Source organism: Daphnia pulex, chromosome 8 (genome assembly GCF_021134715.1).
Source record: "Daphnia pulex isolate KAP4 chromosome 8, ASM2113471v1".
In the NCBI taxonomy this organism is placed as follows: Eukaryota; Metazoa; Arthropoda; class Branchiopoda; order Diplostraca; family Daphniidae; genus Daphnia; species Daphnia pulex.
The window spans coordinates 2,219,653-2,225,945 of record NC_060024.1 but is presented as its reverse complement, the minus strand read 5'-3'; the positions used below and the strand labels follow the sequence as shown (position 1 = coordinate 2,225,945).

The 6,293-nt window shown below is 36.3% G+C and overlaps 1 long non-coding RNA gene across 3 annotated transcripts; it reads left to right on the top strand.

Moving 5' to 3' along the window:
* The first annotated feature begins 200 nt into the window (after positions 1–200).
* Positions 201–6,010, top strand: LOC124200772. Of its 3 annotated transcripts, none has more exons than XR_006877381.1 (7): positions 201–306; positions 1,375–1,630; positions 1,718–1,915; positions 2,006–2,120; positions 3,981–4,064; positions 4,130–4,451; positions 4,510–6,010. It is a non-coding gene; the product is annotated as an uncharacterized LOC124200772 (long non-coding RNA). The 3 variants fall into 3 exon arrangements; XR_006877379.1 differs by having other exon boundaries at positions 2,006–4,064; positions 4,130–4,254; positions 4,328–4,451; XR_006877378.1 differs by having other exon boundaries at positions 2,006–4,064.
* Positions 6,011–6,293: the final 283 nt, after the last annotated feature.

The following is a 6,293-nucleotide window of genomic DNA, read 5'->3' as shown; positions in this document are numbered from 1 at the left end:
TTATGTATTGCATTTATATAGCGCCTTTTCCATAACATGATCAAAGGCGCTTCAGTTTATCGAGATGTATTATACATCATAGTATATTTAACGTCTTTCCACTATCTGGATCTCATTTGTACACAATAATCCAGATTTCTTAGGAAATAAAAAAAAGATAAAGAACCTTTTCTTGATTTATTTTCGAATTTACCACAAATACAACAAACTCGTCTAGCCATGTTATTTAATAACAAGGTTTTACGCTGCAGTAACTGAAACAACGGACGAAATGTCAACTGGAAAATAACTGGCGATCCGTCTATGGTAAAGTATGGGGACAATGGTAGTAGTCAAGCATAAAACAATTTTTAGTTCGGCTATAGGCCACAGTGGTGCGCATTGGCGTAAACTGCGCACGAATTTTGGCTTGTCGCGTACTTTTGAATTGCAATAAGATCTATAGTATAGTTTTTAAATTTAGGCTCTGGTCCGCACTTTGTTTTTTCCATTCCGACCGAAATATTTTCTAATTTGCACTGTTAAACTAAAAAGTAATCACCGTACATTTTAAGTCGTTGACACATAGGCAGATTATTTGCACGTGCTGCTAATAGTCCGTTTTGATCCGCGAGCAGCATTGACGTATATCTGCGCACTTTTAGATTACCGCAGTATATCTCTTTTAAGTATTCCAGAGTATTCCAGCCCTTTTTTTTGTTGCCCTAACTGCATAATTCCGTTACATTTCATAAGCAAATTTCACAATCATTTAGATTACTCAGAATTCTTCAATTTGCATTCCCGATTCTGAACAAGCCGTTACCTTTTGGCACTGGTCCAATTTGTAGTAATTGCGGACGACAAGTCGCTTTTTTTTACAAAATTGCGAAACGTATACATGTAGAACTTGCGGTAAAAATAACAGATCAGTAACGACACAAATAGTTGAAAACCCATTTTTGGACACAACCTTTGATGTAGAACCGGAAAGGGGTAGCCGCACATTAGTTTCTTTATAAAAAAATCTGAGGAAGCTCTAGTGGAAATCTGATTGTTACACATTCAAAAGATACGTTCCAAGATCTTAGAACTTCAATCGAGCAAGCAGAAAAGTTAGTGAATATTATCTAATATCTTAAGAATAATCAATAATGATTAATTATGAAGCTAAATATGAAGATTGATGATATGAAAATATGAAGAATATGAAAAAAGATGAATGAAAATGAATGAAATGAATGTCGAAATGAAAATGAATGTCAATGAATATGAATATCAAAAAGATATGAGAATGATGATTAATAATGAAGATGAATATTTAAGAATAGATGGCCTATCTTAAGATTAATGAATGTTTATTTGTATTACTAATAACAATTTTTTTGGTTACAGGAATGATGGACCTTTTTTAAAAAGAAACCGTCCTGGTTTCCCAACTGAAACGGAATTTGTTGGTAATCTCAGTGTTGCTAGAGCGCACGCGACTGGGGTGATCAGCACCATGACTGTTAAATAACCGTGAGTACCAGAACCGAGTCAAGCAATCTCCCGTTTAACAGACTTCGCTATCATTCGCTTCAAGCCTGGGGACACAATTTTGATTGTCGTATCTCAACCAGCGAGCTTAACTATTTCTCCCCAACACATGGTAAGTCAGACTGCGTTGATTTACATAGCATGAATGAGCTTTTCTCAAAGTAATTTTTTTTAATAACAATTATTCAAATTTTTTTAGGATGCTTTTATATCAGAACTTTTCACGCGAGGAATATCCAAAGACAGCTTGTACATTTTCTGTCATTGTTTGGAGTCCAAGTTCAATAAGTCTAAGAAATACGAAACGATTGTAAAATGCGAGGACGCCATCCGAGAAAACGTGACGCTATGCGGGTATGACCAGCAGCAAACGCATACCTTTTAGCGATGGTCAATGGTGAGTTGACTATATTTAAAATTTACATAATTTGTTTAAAAATATGTAATCGTATTATGATTTCATGAATTTACCCTTACAAAAAAACAGCTAGTTTCCAGCTTGTCTTATTTAAGATGTAGAGCAGCGGATCAAAATATCACCTAAAGGACGAAACACTATTGATTCCTCAAACAGGATCTCCAACACATAGGAAAATCGAAAGGTATTCCACTCACTTTTTAGGTTAATTTAGCAACAGAACAGTTGTGTAAATTTTCTCGGAGAAGAATTTGCTATTCTATGGGAAAAATGAACATTGTGTGCTGAAGACGAAGAGAGAAAAAAATGGGAAACTTGGGAGCAAGGCGGATTGTGAAAGGAGAAGGCACTGATCAGAAGCAAATTTTTGGGGAAGTGAAGATATTGGTGGAAAACATAGAATATGTAAGACCAAACAAAATTGGATAACAGAAAAGAGTTAGAAAAAAAACATAGATTGGAAACATAGAAAAGGGAAACAAAGATGAAACGTAAAAAAAAAATTTTTGATAACACATATATAGGGTCAAATGGAAAGGAGTAATGAGGGAAAAGATAACATACACATTTGGGGTTGGAAAAAAATGACTCAAAAAGTGTAAACGTCCAGATGCCTTCTTGTGTGAATCAGCTCGTGTAAGCAGGACTTTAGGGATGGGAAGTAATTTTTTTTCAGAAGATGACAAACCAGGATGTGCGAAATACGGTCCCCACCATATGGGCCCCGTCATACGGGCCTGCCTTTTTTCATGCGACACACGGGCCTAAAAAAAGACGACATACGGGCCTATTTTTATTAGGATTAAGTAAATGACAAAAAATTCAATACAGCAATATTTTTTGTGTAGGGTGTTATAGTTTTGATTAATCTTGGATGACCTGTCATCTAAATAACTAGCTAACGGTTGGCGGATATATAGGACCAGCCGAAATAGGCCCAGACAAAATAGACCCACTTTAAAAAATAAATAATGCGTTACTACTATATACTATATTATTTCTCCTTCAAAGTGGGCCTATTTCTCCCTTTTATTTCTAGGTTTCATATTAAACTCCGAAATAAATTAAAAAACGGAACAGCTTCCGTCACCCTTTGTATACTTAGCCATAGCTCAAACCATGATGAGTGAAATTTACAGATTGCCTTCTCGTTATTCATATGTTAGTTAACCAATTTCCGTCTTTATTTCTTCATGAACATATTCCTCTTTGTCTTAACTATAAAATTCATGTTTTACAAATTTCGTTTTCTCTTCATAACTATCGCAAATTTACAAAATTATCAAATTTTAGTATGCTTCGCCATTTTCTTCTTCCCTAGCGCGATTCCCCCTTCAGCGACTCAGCCTTCAACGCGTCCCCCCCCCCCTCAGCGGCTTAGCCTTGAAGTCTCGCCCTCTACCGTTGCCCAGAGCGAGATCAACCGGTTGCCTATTGGATAGCAACCCGGGGTAACTCACCAAAGGTCTTGAGTTTGAATCTCGGTGGAAATAAAATTTCAGCTAAATTACATTTTGAAAATTGTGAAAAAAAAACATTTGCGTTAAGATCTCCAATACCATGCGGTCAAATAGCAACCTAAGGTTGGGAAGATTCGTTAAATGATGGGGGTAAAGATTAATTTTTTTTTGAATTGTAAGGTTTTGACGAGATTTTTTTTCTGTGCGCTCAAGTGTAGGTCTAAAAGATTGCAGATGTGGTAGATAGGAGATGGTTGAAATCGTTGTGGGCTCAGAATATTTATTTATTGCAGTTGCAAAAAAATATTGCAATAGTGGAGAAAGATCTCGAAAGCGAAGAATCGGATGGACAAGAAATGGATGAGTTTAGTTTCGAATCCTGTGCTAAGTTTTGTGAGATCATAGATATTGAGGAGATTGAAGAGCATACAAGGAAATGTGTCGGAATGATTCTATTATCGAGACAGAAAAGGTTGATCATAAACAACAATTACCTGCTGTTTTGAACGCAAATGGTCTCAAGAAAATGCTTACACATAGATTAAATTTTGTACTGCCACCGATGAAATAACCTATGTGAATAGGGAGGAATTCGGGAACTTCGTTACTGTGTTGAGAGCCAGCTACATTGATGATGCGATTCGTTTGTCGAAATGTCCCATCTTCATGTAGGTTTTTTTTGTTGCTAATATTCTCTATGTTTGTTTTAGTAATTTGAAAATATTATTTTCAGATCCAAAGTGAAAAGACCTCTTTTTGTTTTTTTCAGTGGAGAAGTTGGGATGGACGGTGGTGGTCTTAGAAGGAACTTCCTTTCGAAGATCGTGGATTATGGTGTTCGTGTCTTTGAAAGATTCGGTACGGAAGTTGGATTGAATACAGCAGATGTAGACGACATATACTTCATGCTTAGTTTCTCTTCATCTCTTAGCCTCTCCCTTCTTAGCAATGTCAAGAGATGGTATGGCGATGGGACATTTTTTATAACACCAAAACTTTTCGACCAGGTGTTTGGTATCCATGCCTTCACCCGGCACGGTACCTTTACGAAGTAGGTAAATAAATGTTATTAATACTATTTATCACACTTATCCACGGTTATCATATGCTCAGGTCCCTCTTCTTACAGTTCTCATGTCCGGGAAGAGGAAGAAAGATTATGAGGCGGTTCTATTTTCTATAAACCTCATCACCTTCCAAATTAAGATGAAGACCGAGGCCGACAAAATTTCCATGAAGGCAAAACTCTTTTCTAAAAACAGGCATTGCGGAGACTAAATAAAGTTGCTGTGTCCAAGCAGAGTCATCTGACAACTCTTTGGGACAACTATAATCGTGCCGACCATCCACTTTCTTCTCTCCAATTGCTGGAGGAACTTGGAAAAATAACACAAAAGTTTTCAAAAGCTGACCTCAGAGCAATAAGCGGAGCTAAGGAAGATGAGCGATCGGATTAAACCCCGAATGGCAATTATTTTTCATTCATATTTTGTCTCGTATTTTGTGTTCGTTTCTCGTCTCATTTTAGCTACTGGTTATGACTGATGACTAGTAGTGATGTAACCGCTCTCTGACTGTATCTTTTTGATCAGCATCGAGCAGGATCATTAGTTCTGTGTACGCTTTCGACATTTTTTTTGTATATTTATTCATTTATTGAAATTTGCCCCGTACATCGCTAAATTTAGGCCCGTCTGGCAGGGCCCGTATGACAGGGCCCGTACGTTGGACAACCCCCGCAGGGAAAAGTTAATGAAAGAAAGTATATGGCATTTAATTAGTCTATTTTATTAGTCTTGAACATGTGAACGTCAAAACATGTTTAGGCTTTTGACTACAACGTGGATGTTTCCTTTTACAACTATCCCAATCTGAATTTATAAAGACTAGAAACGGATTACTTTAAACAGCTTAAAAGGCAACTAGTTAACGCGATTAGAAATGCAATGGAAACGGAAAGTCATTTGAAACGCGAAGCAAAATTACAAAAATTTAAAGGACTTGAATATCTCCACAGAAAGTCAAATGTCCATGGTCATCTCAAAAGTCCTAAGGTTTAGTCAGCAAAGCAAAAGAACCAATTAAAGTTAACAGATTTCGGAGAATCGCACGCTCAATTAAGTTAAAAAAAAGTCAAACGTTTCGTCGATCCCAACTAAAAAAGTCAAACAAGGAACCACTTCATCGTTTGAAGCTCCGGAAATGTTTGTGTGAGAAGACAAAGCAGGATGCGAAAATGAATCAACCAGTAATCGTTCTAGAAGAAAACACATTTTTCCTCAAAGACGAAACTGTAGCCATACAGATTAAAGTTAGCTGTTGTGCTGAAGCAATGGCATACTTATGTGCGTTGCATTACGTTTTTCAATATGCCTAACCTGATGCCCTCCACACAGTTTTCGGCTTTTTTGGAAGGATGTTGAAAATTCCCCAAACACCTGTTACAGTCAATGCAACGATTGAATTTTTTGGCTCGTGTAAATGCTGTGAATTTCTCTATAGACAGATTCTGTTGTGTGTGGCATATTTATAAACCGAACAGAGATCGATATAGAAGTGAAAGTAAAGTAGATTTTTGTTAAATATTGAATTTAATACAAAAGTTTGTTTTTCTTTGTTATTTAACAAATTAGAATTCCTGATGCAATTGTCAGTTTGTAAATTTACATTGATATGTTTCTGAAATACTTCTACATTTTCAATGATAGCACAAGTATAATTTTCTTCTTTGGAAATGTTGAGGTCTTCTTGTATTTTTTATAGACTTCTTTTGTTCTTTGACGTGAGGACAAGAGTCGAACTCAGGTCTCAATCCAAGATTCAATCGACGCATTAGACATGATAGTTTTTAAGATGACCGAAACTAATTCGATCGAATACTGCCTTGACAAAAAGAA